At 40.5% G+C, this 18,938-nt stretch overlaps 1 pseudogene; it reads right to left on the bottom strand.

The window, feature by feature from the left end:
• The window catches only part of LOC143633030 (boron transporter 1-like), a 35,978-nt pseudogene that overhangs the window by 4,840 nt on the left and 12,200 nt on the right, over positions 1–18,938 (bottom strand).

Raw genomic sequence — 18,938 nt, 5'->3', positions numbered from 1 at the left:
AGACATCAATGATGTCTGGCGACTCTACACTGATGGAGCAGCCAGTAATGAGGGTTCAGGCGCAGGGCTGAAACTAACCAACCCAGCAGGCCAAGAATACACTTACGCTATTCGACTGGATTTTCCAAGTACGAATAACGAAGCCGAATATGAGGCATTCTTGGCTGGGCTGAGAATTGCGCGTAAGATGGGGGTGAAAAACTTGGAAGCCCACGTGGATTCCATGTTGGTAGCCAATCAAATCAACGGGACGTACACGGCCGTGAACGACACAATGGCCCTGTACCTCGCACAAGCAAAATCCCTTATGCGCGATTTCAATGACTGCAAAGTCATACACGTCAAGCGAAGTGAAAACAAATCTGCGGATGCGTTAAGCAAGCTTGCATCATTAGCCTTCACCCACTTAGGAAAGGATATCCGCATTGAACTCCTCGAGACACCTTCGGTCCCGCACAAGGAAATTTGTGTCATCCAAACCAGCTCGGAAACGTGGATGACGCCAATTATAAAATACCTTGCGGCAGGTACACTACCAGAATCCAAGACACAGGCAAGAAAGCTACGCTGTAAAGCACTGAATTATCAACTCATCGATGGCATCCTTTACAGACGTAACTTTCTTGGCCCACTCTTAAGATGCGTGAACAACCAAGATGCTGACTACCTCCTAAGGGAAGTACACGAAGGCATCTGTGGAGTACACGCAGGTCCCCGCGCTGTTGTAGCCAAGCTAAACAACGCGGGATACTTTTGGCCGGGGATGCATACGGATGCACTGGCATACATCAGAAAATGCAGGTCTTGCCAGCTTTACGCACCCAACACGCACCGCCCGAAGAATGAACTTGTTCCAGTCACTTCTTCATGGCCATTTCAGAAGTGGGCCATCGATGTGACAGGCCCATTTCCTACAGCAGCAGGAAATGTTCAGTTCCTAGTGGTAGCCATCGACTACTTCACCAAGTGGATAGAAGCAAAACCTTTAGCCCAAACAACCGCGAAACATATCAAAAAATTTATTTGGGAATTTATTATTTGTCGTTTTGGACTTCCACAGAATTTGGTGAGCGATAACGGCACCAACTTTGCTGACAAGAAGCTACAACAGTGGCTGAAAGAACTTCAAATCACCCACACCTTTACCTCAGTGGCACACCCGCAAGGTAATGGTGAGGTGGAAAGAGCAAATAAGAGCATCGTCGAAGGCATAAAGAAAAGACTCTTGGAACACAGATCCGGCTGGGTGGACGAGCTTCCGCACGTCCTTTGGGCAAACAGAACGCTGAAGAAGGCCAGTACGGGAGAAACCCCGTTCAGTCTCACTTATGGCACTGAAGCCATGGTCCCGGTCGAAATTGGTTTACCCTCACCAAGGGTCTTGATTCAGCCAGTAGACAATGATGCGGAAAGACGGTTGGACCTTATGCTAACCGAGGAACGCAGAGACTTAGCCGCAGTGCGTGAAGAGAACTACAAGCGACAAATGCAAAAGTACTACAACACGCGGGTAAAACTCTGCAACTTCAATATAGGAGACTACATACTGCGTAACAACGAGGCTTCGAACCAAGAACGCCCAGGAAAGCTGGCCCCGGTCTGGGAAGGGCCATACATTATCAAAGAAGTCCTGGGAAAGGGCGTATACCGGCTCGAAAGGCTCGATGGCACTCCCATCCCAAGAACATGGAATGGAGCTCAATTACGCAAATGTTATATGTAGATCAATTCCAAACTTGTAAAGAAAAGGCCTAGAGCCACTTCTAATGGAAATGATTCTCCTTTCACAATGTGTTGATAGCCTTACCTTTATACTTATGAATTTCCCACACTAGTGCCGGTATTCACCGCACATATGGGGGAAGAAGTAAGTCGTTACGTGTGGAAGGCGGCAAAACCCGCATAAACACAACGCTAAAAATAAGGAAAACCTACACGCAGGTCAGATGTAAGAAAAGTTTAGCCATCCTTGTAAGTGCAAGTGACGGTCTTACCCGCACAATCACGAACAAGGAAGCAAAACTTCAACCTATCATCTACCACGTTCAAAGGTTAACTTATTCTGAACACTTAGAAATTTCAAAAAAAAAAAAAAAAAAAAAAAAAAAGGATGAGGAAAACCTACACGCAGGTTAGATATGGGTAAAGTTTAGCCATCCTACTAAGTGCAAGTGACGGTCCTACCCGCACAATCACGAAAGAGGAAGCAAAACTTCACACCTATTATCTACCACGTTCAAAGGTTAACTTATCCTCAGGAAAGATGAGGAAAACTTCCACGCAGGTCAGATATAAGTAAAGTTAAGCCATCCTACTAACTGTAAGTGACGGTCATACCCGCACAATCATGAAAGAGGAAGCGAAACAAACTTATAATTTACCACGTTAAAATAGCATAATATTAAGAACACAAGTATATATGAGTATTATTATAAGTGACAAACAATATAAATAATCTAATCAACTGAGTCAAACAAAAAAAGTTAAAAAAAAAAAAAAAAGCCCAAATGGGTCAAAATTTTCTAAATAACTTTATTCAAAAATTTAGATTCTGGGACAACCAAACAGACTGCATGACATTTTTTCTAATAATTAGTTTTTTCCTTAAATTTTGTTTAAAAAAACTAAAGCAATCTATATATATATATATATATATATATATATATTAAAAAAATACATTCTAGCCTCTTCCTATTAGTTTATTTTTCTATTTTCATAAATAACAAGACATCATAGAATTTTCTTATCAATAAAATAATTCAATAATAAAATAAATATTTAACATTAAATTTAATGCATTTTTAGTAATGTTTTAATTACATGTTTTAAACCTACATTGAATACATTAAAATATGTTGTGTAACCCTAATTATTTTCAATAAATGGTCATACTTGTACCTTTTTTTTAAAAAAAAATTTATATGTTTATTAGATGATTTCTACATTTTCACTCGTGACGGCCACGGGTCAATTTGATTTACTTTCAAAATTCATATTCTGGCCAATTTTGCAAATCTAGATATTATCAAACAATGAAAGGTATCGAAATCAAAATGGATAACATTATGCCATATCCAACATATTTCATATTAACCTATTATCGATCAAATAAGTAATAATTTTTTATTCTATTTTTGAGTGTTTGCGTTTATTTGATTTTAACATAGTCTTAACAATAATGTATGTTTTCATATATTTTATATTTTTCTCACCATTCCGTCCATCTCAAAGTATCTATGTATTCCAAGTTTTTATCCTCTTTACATCAAGGTTTGTAATTTCATATTTTATTACTTTTTAAGTTACCCTCACTATAAGTCGTTTATAGCATGATCTGAATACCATTTATGCATTATCAACCTAACACACTTGTTATTATGAAGAATGGCCAAAAGTCAAATTAAGGTTAGCGGGTACGCCGAACCTATACTTTAAACGAATATAATATTCTAGCTTTTCTTGTGGTGTTGATCTTACTATGCTCTGTTGTGATTGTAAAACATTTTTGTAAAGGAAAGAATGATACAAAAATTAGATACATACAAATATAACTATATATGATCTGTAAGATCCGAGCCCCGGTACGGAAGCGTGAATAATGGTCGTTATAAACGGTGGAGCTCGGATCTGAGCTAGGATCGAAACGTATTCACTCTTGAAATGTGGTTTTGGACGGATGAGTGGTGTTTGGGAGAGAGCCTGAATCAATTACAATGAACAGTAAGCTGGATGTACAAACATATGCAATCGATTCACAAAGATAAAGATGTGGCAGTATGATTTCATTCATCAAAAGGTTTTCATTACAAAGCACTCATACATACACACATACATACAATAAAGATCAGCCACCTCCAGGAGAGCTCATCCTGGAGGCGGCGGCTCTCTCAAAGAGATAAACCCTAGATCTCACTCAATACACAATACACTGGTTCACTCATGCTAGAAAAATTAACAAAAACATCTATTTATACTAGTCTAGCATGTCTTGGTCTTCAATCCATCCACCCTTGGTTGAGACCAAAATTATTAATTATTTTTCACCCATAATTATAATAATTCGATGCGTCGGTCTAAAATATAAGTCCCAACAATCTCCCCCTAAGACCGATGCCATCGAATTTCAACTCTATGTGATCAGCAAATAATCTTCCATTCTACAAATCCGTTTCTTTCCTTGTAAGTCATCTTCAAACCTTTCCTTTGCTAGGTATGCTCGATGAGTATCTTCGAGCAGATTTTACTTGGAATATACTCTCTTTCGAAGAATACATATTCCCTTTGAGTAAGCTTCATTCCTTTTGACTTGTTCAAGCTTTGCTCGAATAAGTCCATCGAGCAAGCTCATTCTTCTTGATGTCTTCAGCTTTTCTTAGTCGGCAATCTTTATCATGCTCGGATGTAAATCTTGCTCGGTAACTGAACTGTGCTCGAAGTCTTTGCTTTGATTCACGTGACATCCTCTTATTGCATCCATGCTCGTCCCCATGTGCTCGATCATCCTGTGCTCGTAACACTTGGCTAGAACTTGTATGATCAAACTGTTTGTTCGATTGGCAATCCAAGCTTGATAGAAGAATACTCTTGCTAGATGAAATGTAGCTTGCTCGAAGCCTTTAACACTTAGAAGAACCAACCATTTAAGGTTCAGAACCTTGCTCAAAGTAGTAAATCATGCTCGATCGTACCATACAAACAATGAAACATCTCTAAAGAATCTTGGATTATTGATCAACTTTTCCTTAACTTGAGTCTTTTCACTTGATTTGAAGCAAGAAATTTGCAATGAAATTCAAGAATTTTTACTCCCCCAATTTCGTTGCAATTGTCTTTGAAAATTGTGTCTTCAAATCAAGTATGGGTGAAACAACCTTGACCATCCATATCAAGATTGTTGATTCTGTAATAAACAAAGATAAACAAAACATTATGTTGGTTGACACTCATAAGGAATAAAATCTGTAAGCTTGGTCAACACTTGTTCTTGTAAAGCTCTTTGATGAAGTTTGTGTAAAATTGATAAGGCTTTGATTTCCTTTTGCTTGTTGATGATTGGATAAAATTTACCAAAATACCCTTGGTATATATCTTCCATATAGCTCAGCTTGGTCAAATGGTCAACGGCACCAAATATTTCAAAAAGTTTCTTCAAAACTTGTAATTCATTCACGAGCATGGATTATGGGTTAACGAGCACACAAATCAAAGTCCCTTCACTAGCATACTTAGTGTTTACTCAAGCATGCTGGGGAGCTTGCTCGAGGGCCTTGCTCGAGAAAACACTTGTCTTTTTTCTTTCATCGAGCACGCTGGAAAGCTTGCTCGAGGCCCTTGCTCGAGAAAACACTTTTTTCTTTCATCGAGCATGCTGGAAAGCTTGCTCGAGGCCCTTGCTCGAGAAAACACTTGTTTGTTTCTTCTTTTCCTGAGCCTGCACAAAAGCAAAGTCTGCTCGAATAAGGTTTGCTCGAGTAGAACAAAGTGTGCTCGAGACCAAAAGATAGATTTTGAGATAAACCAGGATGTGCTTGGGGTTCATGTGCTCGAAACCAAACTTGATGTGCTCGATATAAGATATGCTCGAGATAAGCTGTGCTCGAAGCAACACTTAGTCATTTTACATACTCGAGACCATTCTTATCATGCTCGAGACATCCAGACTTCTTTTTTGCATCATCAATCAATGATTTTCCAATACAGAACCTGCTTGAATATTCCCTTTGCATCTTCCATCTGCTGCTACAAACAATGATTAGATTGCTCCTAGTACCTGTTCATTCTTGACTTCTACATATCAGATTGTACCAGCAGCAATGTTCTTCAATATTCCCTTTACTGTTCAAGCAGCACACTCATATCAGAACAATTTCAAGCATATAAAACCCTAATTTTCATATCAAGAACCAAGCTTCTTCATCTAAAATTAATCGCTGTAGCAATATCCCAGTCATCTCAATATCAACCATCTATCTTCAATCTATCAACAGCCGTTACAGATCTGAAAATCACCTTTAATAACAGTTATGCCCCAAAACGAGCTAAAAACACTATTACATCAGATCTGGACCAATATGACCAAATAGACATGAAATTGATGTTGAATCTCCGAACGAGTCATCAATCCAAACATCAATCCACATAAATTTTACCCAAATCATTAAATAATTTCAAAACCCTAAAAAATTTTCTTACAAACCTCATCGGCTTAACGTCCATGGTGGATTCAAGAGCGAGATGAATCAGATTCAGCGGTTAGTCTGAACGATTCTACAACCCTGCTCTGATACCAATTGTAAGATCCGAGCCCCGATGCGGAAGCGTGAATAATGGTCGTTATAAACGGTGGAGCTCGGATCTGAGCTAGGATCGAAACGTATTCACTCTTGAAATGTGGTTTTGGACGGATGAGTGGTGTTTGGGAGAGAGCCTGAATCGATTACAATGAACAGTAAGCTGGATGTACAAACATATGCAATCGATTCACAAAGATAAAGATGTGGCAGTATGATTTCATTCATCAAAAGGTTTTCATTACAAAGCACTCATACATACACACATACATACAATAAAGATCAGCCACCTCTAGGAGAGCTCATCCTGGAGGCGGCGGCTCTCTCAAAGAGATAAACCCTAGATCTCACTCAATACACAATACACTCGTTCACTCATGCTAGAAAAATTAACAAACACATCTATTTATACTAGTCTAGCATGTCTTGGTCTTCAATCCATCCACCCTTGGTTGAGACCAAAAATATTAATTATTTTTCACCCATAATTATAATAATTCGATGCGTCGGTCTAAAATATAAGTCCCAACATGATCTTTCATGATAGAAAAAAACATTTTAATTTATGATTCTCTCCCTCTCCCTCTCTCTCTCTCTCTATATATATATATATATATATATTATTAATCAAATCTATTATTTTACAGTTGAACAAATTTTATAAGAGCATCGCTCTTCATTTTAAGACCATGTCATCCTAAGGTATTGCTAAATTGATGCATCAATTATCTGTTTTAGGTCAAGCAAGACATGGATGCATCAACATTGTCTATAAGGAAATATTTGGTGGTTTATGAAGTTTATGTTATAAAGTTTTAAATTTTGTTTGTAAACATTCTGCTATGTAACATTATTTTTTGTGAGCTCATGTTTTGCAGTACTTTCTTTCTGTATAAATATCAATTGCAGTTTTATATCATAGTGACATCTCAAAAAACAAATTAAAAAATATCTTGTCGTTTGAAATTATATGTGTGTAATTGACAACTTCTATATTTCCACCCGTGTCATACACGGGTCAATAACCTAGTACTAAAATAAGCGAATACAACTTTATTAATACTAAAAAAATGATTACATAGATAATATTATTCGAAACTGATATAAAATGATTTCTAGACATCAAATCACTGAAGATGTCTGCAATCTGATTTCATATATGCAACTGAAGATGTGATCTGAAATTAAGTCTGCAACCTGAAAATATAATACCTTTTGTTTTATAAACCGGATATCGTCTGCATAAGCTGAAAATTAGTTACATATCATACATATCATAGTAGTTAAAATTTATTTAACGCATGTAGACTACTAAAATAATTCGTGGTGGTGTACAAACTGTGAAAGTGGATGGTGGTGGACAATTGGTGGTAGACGGTTGTGATAGGCAGTGAACGGTGGGTGGTGGTGATGGACAGTTTGTGGTGGGTGGTGGACAGTGGTGGTGGTAGTGGCCGGCGGTGGTGGCCGACGGTGGGTGGGTGGTGGTGGTGGTGATGGACGGTTGTGGTGGGTGGTGGACGGTGGTGGTGGTAGGGGACGGTGGTGGTGGCCGACGGTGGTGGTGGGTGGTGGTGGCCGACGGTGGTGGTGGGTGGTGGACGGTGGGTGGTGGGTGGTGGTAGTGGAGGACGGTGGATGGGGGTGGTGGACGGTGGTGGTGGCGGGTGGTGGAGGCGGGCGGTGGTGGTGGACGGTGACAGTGGGTGGTGGACTGTGGTGGTGGCGGACGGTGGGTGGCGGTAGGGGACGGTAGTTGTGGCCGACAGTGGGTGGTGGTGGTGATGGACGGTGGTGGTGGGTGGTGCTGGTGGATGGTGATGATGGTGGCGCACGGTGGGTGGTGGTGGTGTTGGATATTGGGTGTTGGTAGGATGTGAAAAGGTTGAACAATATCTTACTTTTTTAATACCATAAAAGCATTTTTCAGATCGTTATTTCTAAAAAAAATACAAACAGTCTTCAAAAGCTTATGTCTGCGGGCGCCAGACATTAGCCCCTTACAGACCTTTTAAACAAAAACAAATAGAACCTAGCCATACCGTCCATATGACCCCGTATGTGACACATGTTCTAGTGTAGCAATAACATCAACTAAGAAAAATAATAATTTTGTTTTATAAATAAATATACCTGATGTTTCAAGGTGGCTAAGCTCTTTGTATGCATAGGAGATTGTGGAATAACTCCGTTGGCCGGAGGAATGCCAATTAGCCCACATAGTAAGGTCTGTTTAGAAAAAAAAAATAAAATAAAAAAATAAAAAATATACTAGACGTTAAAGAAAGGAAGAAGAGTAAGTTCTCATGAATAAATGAATTCATTTACCAAAAAACCTAAAAGAAGTTGGCCATAATGATACGAAGCCGGCCTTTTCAAATTAAACTCTTTTTGTTGTGCAAATTGAGATGCGACACTATGGTCAAAATAGTAAAGAACCGCAATCATGGTGGCGGGAACAAACGCTTCAATAATATACGCATGCGAGACGTTCAACATATACTACAAGATGCATGATATTAAAGAATTGAAGGATAAAATACATGCTAATGTTCAATATCCATTCAAATTGTAAGTATAAATAATAAATTAAACCACCTATGCAACGGCCCAATTTGTATAAGCACCCGTAGACCATGGATTTGGACCAAAAAGTCGCCTCGGGATTCCTTGTGGGACACAATTGGTTGGTATGTATGGCACACTAGTCCAAACAACCACCATAAATGGGAACCCGTAATCAGGTATGAATCCTGTTAACAACCCTTGAAACAAGAATCAAAAGTCAACAAAAGGGTTGTCTTTATTAACATTAATAGCTAACATAGGTTTCGCATTCGTTTTAAAAGTGTTCTGATAATTTAATCAGTTTTAGATAACAAGTTTGATAAAAACCGCCACAAAAGTGAGTATCTAAGGGTGACAACTTAAAATACACAATAATAATTAAGCATCACACTAAGACTCTGTTCTCGAGTCCAATTTAGTGAAGGAAAGAAAAAGAAAGTGAGAAGAATTAGAAAAAAAAAGGTGTTCCTGAGTTTTTTTAAGGAGGGAAACAAAAAGAAAGAAATTAATTTGGAATAAAAATTGACCATAATCTAAATCTTTCCAAATCGGAAAGAATTGGAGAGAAAGAAAAGTTGAACAAGATTAACCAAATTCAAATTACAAAGATACCCTCATCTTATTTATTTTATAATAAGTGCATACTTATAAGGAACAAGGGTATAGTTGTAAAATTGTAAGTTTCTTTTCTTTTCCTTTTAACTCGGGAACACATGAAAGCTTTATTTCTTTCATTTCCTCTGAACTCGGGAACACAATAGTAACTTCTATGTTTTTTATTCTATCTCTTTCTTTTCTTTTATTAATTTCATTTCCTTTCCTTTCTTCAATCTATTAAACTTGGGAACAGAGTGTAAAGCCATCAAAAGTTTTTTTTTTCCTTTTTTTTCTTTTTTTTTTCCTGAAATCACTCAACTTTCATTGGATATTCTATTCTTATGAAAATTTTCTATAAATGTTCAAATTTTTTAAAATTAAGCCAGACAAATTAAACATATAAGAATCTTGGTCGCTATTTAGTGACTTTTTTTTCTTCCAATTTGACTAAAATTGAATAATTATGAACCTTGGTTATTATTTAGTATCGCCTCTTACTTCTAGTTAATTTATGAAGAAATGAGCTCTAAATTTTTTATTTTAGTTATAATTTAATTGTAATAAGCAAGGTAGTGATTACATCGAAACAAAAGGCAAGTGGGCAACAAGCTGCGCCACTATCCCCCTTTTGAATTACAAAACCCAATCTTTTAAATACCGTATTCGCTGATATTAGAGTCATAACATTACTATGCATACTAACTAGGATTCGTATATCTTCTTCCATTATGTTGAAATACCTTATAAAAGTCGAGTGACTTTAACACTTTGAGAACGTGGTTACTACAAAAATGATCAATTTTACAAGACATCTTACTAAGAGCATTCCCAATGGATTCTGCAAATTATGTGAGGGGGTTCTCCATGTAACATTCGTTAAATTTCGGATTCTAAAACCCAACCCGTTTAAAATTTTATTTTTCGTTCTATTTTATTAAACCAAATTAATAAATTTATTGATCATTTATTTCTCGACACCGACATAGTTTCGGTTATTATTCGAAGTATGAAAATATACAAATCAACCCCTCAACTAAACCTTTAACCATTTTTACACCCACCGCAAAAGATGAGGGACCTTTTTGCAAATACCAAAATATTTTTCCTTCTATACCATCATCACCATCGTCGACACCATACCCCCTCCCCCCTCTTGCTTGTTCCTCAATTTTCGACTGCTATAATCAAAATTGATCTCATAAAATCGTTTGTTACCAAGAAATGCATCACACCGACGTTTTAATTATGGAAAACGATATCAAAATCACAGCTATTACGGCCTAAACGAATCGCGGCTTTAACCGACCCTAAAACACTATATAAACATGTCCATAATTCAATTAAACGTGCACACAACATCCTCTCTTCATCGCGATCACAAACCCTAATCTAATTGCTTCATACGAAGCTGTTAAGGTGCGATTTGAGTCTGAATCCAGGCCGCAAAGTCTGTTCGTCCTCCTCCCCTGTTCTTGCACCAATTCCGATAATTAAATTATGTATTTTTAATTCGTTTTTAATCGATAACCAAAACCCCCAGATCAATTTAAACAAACAACAAACAAATCAACAAGTTCAAGATTCTAGGGTTTATTGTCACACCCTCAAAATCCACTAACGGAGTTTTACCGTCAGAGGGTGTGAACTGGCAGGATCGGAATCATTAGTTATAATCAAACCAAAGAAAAACGTTTAAATGTAAGTAAGTGCGGAAGCGTAAAACCTTAATTCAAAAGTTGCGTCACGCAGGACGACTTAAAACCAAATGTAACTGTTAAGATTAAGTTTGCAGAATATAAGTATTTTCGTTTAATGCATGCTCCTAAACCGCGCGCCCGCCTCGGCTACCTGAGAATAACATACTAAAAGTGTCAACACAAGGTTGGTGAGTTCACAAGTTAAATAAGATAAATCGTTTAGCGTTTTGCGTAACCTCGTTACGGCGTTGCAGTGTTGCGTAACCTCGTTACGACGTTTAAGTGTTGCGTAACCTCGTTACGACGTTTAAGTGTTGCGTAACCTCGTTACGACGTTTAAGTGTTGCATTACCAGATAGTGTTATGTCAAATTATATATCGATAGGTAGCTAATCTATACAACAAGTATCGCTAAGTGGTTCGCGACCGAAGCTGACTGTTTATCAAGTGCCCTTCACCAGGTCAATCCAGACCATGGTAAGTGTTAGCCAAAATTACACCCACTCAACCTCCAGTTGAGCTTAACGTCGGGTGGGGTTTGTCAAACCCAGTAGTACTACTCAACAGTGACTCGCTATTCCAAATATTAACCGGTCCGATGTGTGGGACTTCAAATGTTACGTTTGCCGCTTAGCCTTTACAAGTGATATATAATTTATAACAAAATCTTAAATATGCGTTTATCTCAGAAAATATGTTTATCGGAGTATGTTATCTCCCCCAAGTGAAAAACGTTTGAAAACAGTTCAAAGAGCGGGGTAACTGAAACTCACTGTTTGCGAAGAATATCCCGATCTAGATCACCAAGTGATGTGCGTCGTAGAAACTCTCTAGCGTTCTAAATAACAAAGAGATTTTCTAAGTATCGGTACGTTTAACGAGTCTCTAGACTCGGCACATAATACCTATGCACGTAACATATTTCGTGTTTCGTTTGTGAATTGTGTGTGACTTAAACAAGTACAATTGTGATACAATACATGAGTGAGCAATTACTTTCGTGTCACGTACTAACAACATACTTTACTAGCAATTATCCCCGTAAGGGCATTTTGGTCAACAAACAAAGATTAACTAACCATTATTCCCCATAAGGGCAATTTGGTCAATTCATGGCAATCAATTTACAACTATTCCCCGCAAGGGTATTTTGGTCAAAACACAACAATTATATAAAAACTATCATATTTCATGCATTTTTACACAACTCAGCAGCTAATTTCATTATGACAGAATTTTTACTTGAAAGATTGCACTAGTTCACCGATCATAACGTCTCAATTAATTCACCAAAAATCACCACAGAAGCATACATATCTTAGGTTTCCAGAACATATTTTATCTTATTTTTATTCCGCATATTTTTCTTATAATGACCAAAACATTACAGCAAACTCATATCAGTCAGATTCATGCGCAACAGAATGTTATTTGCAATTCCCGTTAAACGAAAAATCCAATAAATGCAAGACCACTTGGGTTTGGTTCCTAACTCAATGAGTCAACTTCCAGAAGTGGAACCAACCCAATTGGTCTCGTAGTTCATGAGATATAACATTTACAACATAACCTAACAGCAGGTCTAACAGCTTAGCTTTGCACCACGTTTTTGTAAAATCATAAAAGTACACTTATACTTGTCCAAAAATTACAAACTTATACTTCATGAAAACTAGACTCAACCTAGTTTACTGCAGTACCCACAATCTCAACCAATTCTCACGTTTACACTTCGTTACAGTCACTTAAACATCGTATATACATTCTGTCCAGAATCTGTTCACATCAAAACTCAACATAATAACAATCTATGAACTATCATGCATCCATATAACCCTCTAGACACTATAACTACTATCCATGCATATCAATTACACCATACATACAAGATTAGGGTTTTATTTGCACTCACAATCAAGGACACAACAATTAACATGCAATACTATCAAAACTAGTTATCAAATCATCACTAATACACCATCAAATAAACAAGAATCATATGAACACCATGCATAGGAAAAAGTCGGACCTAGGGTTTGCAAGTTATACCTTCAAAACACCAATACAAGCAAGAGGAAGGTAGGAGATGATTAGAAACGGGTGTAGGATGCTTCAATTGTGAAAACCCAAGATTAAAACCAAGTGTTTGGTGTGTGTTTGTGAGCCGATCGCACGGAGGGGGGGGGTCTAGCTGCCGTCGGTTTTTGTGAGGGGAAGGAGAGGAGTTAGGGTTTGTGATAATGATATATTTATAGATATACAAGTTACACTCTAGTCCCTAAACTTCCAAATGTTACATCTCTAGCCTAAATAGTTGGTTCATGTTTCTTGTTTAACATTCCACATAACAATCAAGTAACACACATATATCTAACACATAATTAACACATAATTATTGTTTTGACGTTTGTCGTTTGTTTATCAATCGTTTGCGTCAACTCGTTTGCGTTTCGGTGCAAATCCCGAAAGACTACACATGTAGTAAGTGTTTAAGCGTCATTTAAACCCTAGTTTAAATGTAACAAAGTGTGCGTTATAGATTCAACGATCTTAAAGTTTGAATTGACGGAGTTGAGTTAACGGGGTTAACCTGAAATTGACGATTGTCACATCATTCCCATGTTAAAGAATTTTCGTCCCGAAAATTTGAGTCAAGTCGTGATGAGTGTCTGAAAAAGTAAGAAAAATTTTTAGTTTGTCATATCATCCCCTAGTAGGAAGAAATTTCGTCCCGAAATTTAATTCATACCTCCGGTGATGTTTGACGGTTTGCCGGGTTTCGCGGTTTTCGGTGTTTGGTTAGCCCTTCAAAAAGGTGAGGATACTTTTTCATCATGTGATCCTCGCGTTCCCACGTGAACTCCGGTCCACGTCTCGAGTTCCAACGAACCTTAACGATTGGAATTTTGCTGTGCTTGAGCGTTTTGGTTTCCCAATCCAAAACCTCGACTGGTTCCTCAATGAACCGTAACTGTTCATCAACTTGTAGTTCCTCCAAAGGGACTACTTGGGTTTCATCAGACAGGCATTTCTTCAAATTTGATACGTGGAATACATCGTGTACGCCACTGAGTTCTGTTGGTAGGTCCAGTCGGTACGCCACCGGACCAATGCGCTCAGTTATCCGGTACGGACCAACATACCGTGGGTTGAGTTTGTTTCGCTTCCCAAAGCGAACCACACCTTTCCAAGGTGAGACTTTGAGTAACACCCGATCGTTCACTTGAAATTCGAGAGGTTTTCGGCGCTTGTCGGCGTAACTCTTTTGGCGATCTCGTGCTGCTGCCATGCGATTTCGGATTTGAACAATCTTTTCCGAGGTTTCGAGTACCAGTTCCGGACCAGTGATTTGGCTATCACCCACCTCTGCCCAGCAGAGTGGTGATCGACACTTCCGTCCGTACAGCGCTTCAAACGGCGCTGCCATAATACTTGCGTAGTAGCTGTTATTATACGAAAACTCTACCAAGGGTAAGTGGGGTTCCCAACTTTTTCCGAACTCTAAAACGCATGCACGCAACATATCCTCCAGGGTCTGAATAGTCCGTTCACTTTGCCCATCCGTCTGAGGATGGTATGCTGTACTCATATCGAGACGGGTGCCCAGTGCGCTTTGCAGCGACTTCCAAAAGTGTGAGGTAAAATGAGAATCTCGATCGGAAATGATCGAGACAGGCACTCCGTGTCTCGACACTACTTCCTTCATGTAGACACGAGTCAGTCTTTCCATTTTGTTTGTTTCCTTAATTTCTAGGAAGTGTGCCGATTTAGTCAACCGGTCAACGATCACCCAGATGGTATCGCATCCCGTCGGTGTCTTAGGCAAACCCGTAATAAAATCCATTGAGATGTGTTCCCATTTCCACATTGGGAGTTCCGGTTGTTGCAGTAGACCAGATGGTTTCTGGTATTCTATCTTGACTCTGGCACAAGTCAAACATTTGCTCACGTAGGTGGCAATGTCGGCTTTCATGTTCGGCCACCAGTAAAGTGCCTTTAAATCATGATACATTTTATCTGAGCCAGGGTGGATAGAATATCGGGACTTGTGAGCTTCGTCCATCACTAGAGTTCTCAACTCTCTGTATCGTGGAACCCAAATCCGGTTCTCAAAATATCGGACCCCGTCCGATTTGGTTTCAAGTTGCTTGCTCATGCCCCGCATGAGTTCCGATGGAAAATTATCACCTTTCAAAGCTTCCAGTTGCGCATCGCGAATCTGATCGGGTAAGCTGGCATGAATCGTGAGTTGCAATGCTCTCACCCGTCTGGGTTTATCTGTTTCTTTTCTGCTGAGGGCGTCGGCCACCACATTGGCCTTGCCAGGGTGGTACTTGATGGCACAATTATAATCTTTAAGCAGCTCGACCCAACGACGCTGTCGCATGTTCAGCTCCTTCTGATCGTAGATATGTTGGAGACTCTTGTGGTCGGTGTAAATGGTAAACTTGGTACCGTACAAGTAATGCCTCCATATCTTAAGAGCAAACACTACAGCTCCGAGTTCCAAATCGTGGGTCGTATAGTTCTTCTCGTGAACCCGTAGTTGTCGAGAGGCGTAGGCTATAACCTTCTCGAGTTGCATCAGCACACAACCGAGACCTTGTATAGATGCGTCACAGTGTACCTCAAAATTTTCCGTTCCCTCGGGGAGGGCTAAAATAGGGGCGCTACAAAGCTTGGTTTTCAACAGTTGAAAAGCGGATTCTTGCGCGTCGCCCCAGTTGTACTTAGTGCCCTTGTGAGTCAAAGCGGTGAGGGGTTGAGCAATCTTTGAAAATCCCTCGATGAAACGCCGGTAGTAGCCGGCCAGTCCTAGGAATTGTCGCACCTCAGTCGGAGTCTTAGGTGCTTCCCAGTTTTTGATGGCCTCTACCTTACCGGGATCGACATGGATACCATTCTCGTTGATCACATGTCCTAAAAAGTGAACCTCGCGAAGCCAAAATTCACATTTCGAGAGTTTAGCATACAGTTGTTCCTTCTTCAGTAGTTCCAGAATTATCCTTAAGTGCTCTTCGTGGTCAGTCTCGTTCTTGGAGTAGACGAGAATATCATCAATGAAAACAATCACAAACTTGTCGAGGTACGCCTTGCATACTCGATTCATGAGATCCATAAATACAGCTGGCGCGTTGGTTAGGCCAAAAGGCATAACCAAAAACTCGTAGTGACCATACCGTGTTCTGAAAGCCGTCTTTGAAATATCTTCTTCGCGCACTCTCAGCTGGTGGTAACCGGATCGTAGATCGATCTTCGAGTAGTAACTCGATCCCTGAAGCTGGTCAAACAAATCATCAATTCGAGGTAAAGGATAACGGTTCTTGACCGTCACCTTGTTCAACTCCCGGTAGTCGATGCACATTCGGAAAGTCCCGTCTTTCTTTCGGACAAACAAGACAGGGGCTCCCCATGGCGATGAGCTAGGTCGGATAAAACCTTTATCCAACAAATCTTGCAACTGAGTGGACAACTCCTGAAGTTCCGCCGGTGCGAGTCGATACGGGGCTCGTGCTATGGGTGCTGCACCGGGTGTCAACTCGATTTGGAATTCGACTTGACGAATAGGAGGGAGTCCGGGCAAATCCTCCGGGAAAACTTCCGGAAAGTCTCGCACAACCGGTATGTCTTCACTTCGTTTCTCCTCCGCGGGTTTCTCAACAATCTGCGCCAAAATTGCCGGATGACCCTTTCGTAGATACTTCTGTGCCTTCAAAAGGGTAATGACGCTGGTGGTCATGCCGCTTCTCTCGCCTCGGACCGAAATGATCTCGCCGGAAGGGGTGGTAATATGGACTATCTTATCATGGCATATAATCTCCGCTCGGTTCTCGGATAACCAGTCCATGCCGACAACGACATCGAAACTACTAAGCGTAAAAGGAATAAGGTCGATGTCAAAGACACGACCTGATAGTTTCAACTTACATCCCGCAAGTATATGAGTTGTTACTACAGTTTTACCGTTAGCTAATTCAACAGGAAACTTAGCGTCTAACGGGGTTGGAGTAAGGTCTAAAAGTTGGCTAAAAGTTTTTGACACAAAACTCCTATCAGCTCCAGTGTCAAACAAAACAGAAGCAAAACAATCGTTTACAGGGAACTTACCAGACACCACATGCAGATCATTGCGGGCTTGACCCGATCCAATCACAAACGCTCTTCCTTTGCCATTTCCTCCACCATTACTGCCACTTCTATTACCCCCATTATTGTCATTCTGTTTCAGCTTGGGGCAATCCTTCCGGAAATGACCTTCCTGTCCACATTCAAAACATCCCTTAGTCGTCATCGGTGGCTTAGGAGCACCCTTCGCCGCAAGGTCAACTCTACATTCCTTCGCTTGGTGACCTATCTTTCCGCATCTTTGACACTTGACACAGTCACACTGACCAACATGATGAAAGTTGCACCTGTTGCACTTTGGATATTTCCCAGCATATCCGCTCGAAACCTGCCCGCTACCGTTGTTGTTGTTGTTGTGATTCTGAGTGTTAAAGCTCCGAGTAAATTCGGGCTTACGGTAGTGTTGTTGCGGTGGGAGGTTTGAGGATGAAGATCTGGTGTTGTCAAACTTTCTCTTCCCGCTGTTCGGGTTGCTGTTGTTGTTATTGTCGTTACTCTGGTTGTCACGGGCTTTAACGGTCGAACCCCTCGGTGGTAACGCACCCTGGGTCACAGCCTGATCCGTCAGTTTGTGAGCCAAACGGATCGCTTGCTGGATCGTGGCTGGTCTGGAAGACGTCACCATACCCTGAATCTGTGGTGCTAACCCATCAATGTACATCTCTATCCTCTTGCTCGGCGGATCCACCATCCGCGGACACATCACAGCCAACTCGTGCGAACGAGTAGTGTAGGCTTCAATCTCCGAACCCACCATCTTCATCGACCAAAACTCCGACTCTAACTTCGAAATGTCTTCCCTCGGAAAGTACTCCTCTCGCATCATGCTTTTGAACTCCTCCCAGTTCATCGCGTTAGCCAGTTCCAATCCAAGGATCTGGACGTTCGAATTCCACCAAGTGAGGGCGGAATCCTCAAGTGTCCCAGCAGCGAATTTGACCCTATTGGCAGGGGGACAGTTACACATCTCAAAGGCCGACTAGGCCTTCTCAGCCCAACGCAGGAAGCCTATAGCTCCCTCAGTGCCCTTAAACGTACTGGGCCTGCAGTCAAGGTAGTTCTTGAAGGTACATGTTCCATTCGGACCTCCTGTTTGATTCTGAACGTGTGCGGCTAAAGCGGCAGCAACATGGTCATTCAGCAGAGTTTGAAGTTCAGCTGCAGTCATGCTGATGTTACCACGTCCTCGTCCAGCGTTTCTTCCGGCCATTTCCTTCCTCTGGCTCCTCTTCGGGATCTTCTTCAGGTTCTACTTCAGGCTCTGCCTCGGGCTCGGCCTCAGGCTCTGCCTCAGGTTCTGCTGCGTTCTGAGCAAGTTGCATTTGTAGGTCATCGCAACGCTCGAGTGCTATCTCAGTTCGGGTCCTTGCTTCTTGGAGTTGCTCTTGCAAGTCTATCACCTCGGCTTGCATCTTCATCATAACCTTCGTTTGTTGCTCCCTAGTCTCTTGCAATTCTTTCATTGCCGCTGCCATGCGGGCAATCTCCTCCTGAGTCTCGGTTCCGTCTTTAAACAGTCTGGCAACATTTTCTCTCGTGTAGCGCATGTAACCCACATCACGCTCCAAACAAGAAACGACAGCTGCGAGAACTCGCTCCACAGGTTCGGTTATGGGTGGTAGGGTGTTAGGATAAGCAGGATGGTTCGGGTGAGGCAATG

Source organism: Bidens hawaiensis, unplaced genomic scaffold (assembly GCF_021521415.1).
Source record: "Bidens hawaiensis isolate Kalapana, Puna unplaced genomic scaffold, B.hawaiensis_p1.1 tig00006604_1, whole genome shotgun sequence".
Lineage (NCBI taxonomy): Eukaryota > Viridiplantae > Streptophyta > Magnoliopsida > Asterales > Asteraceae > Bidens > Bidens hawaiensis.
This window is presented reverse-complemented; position numbering and strand designations above follow the sequence as displayed.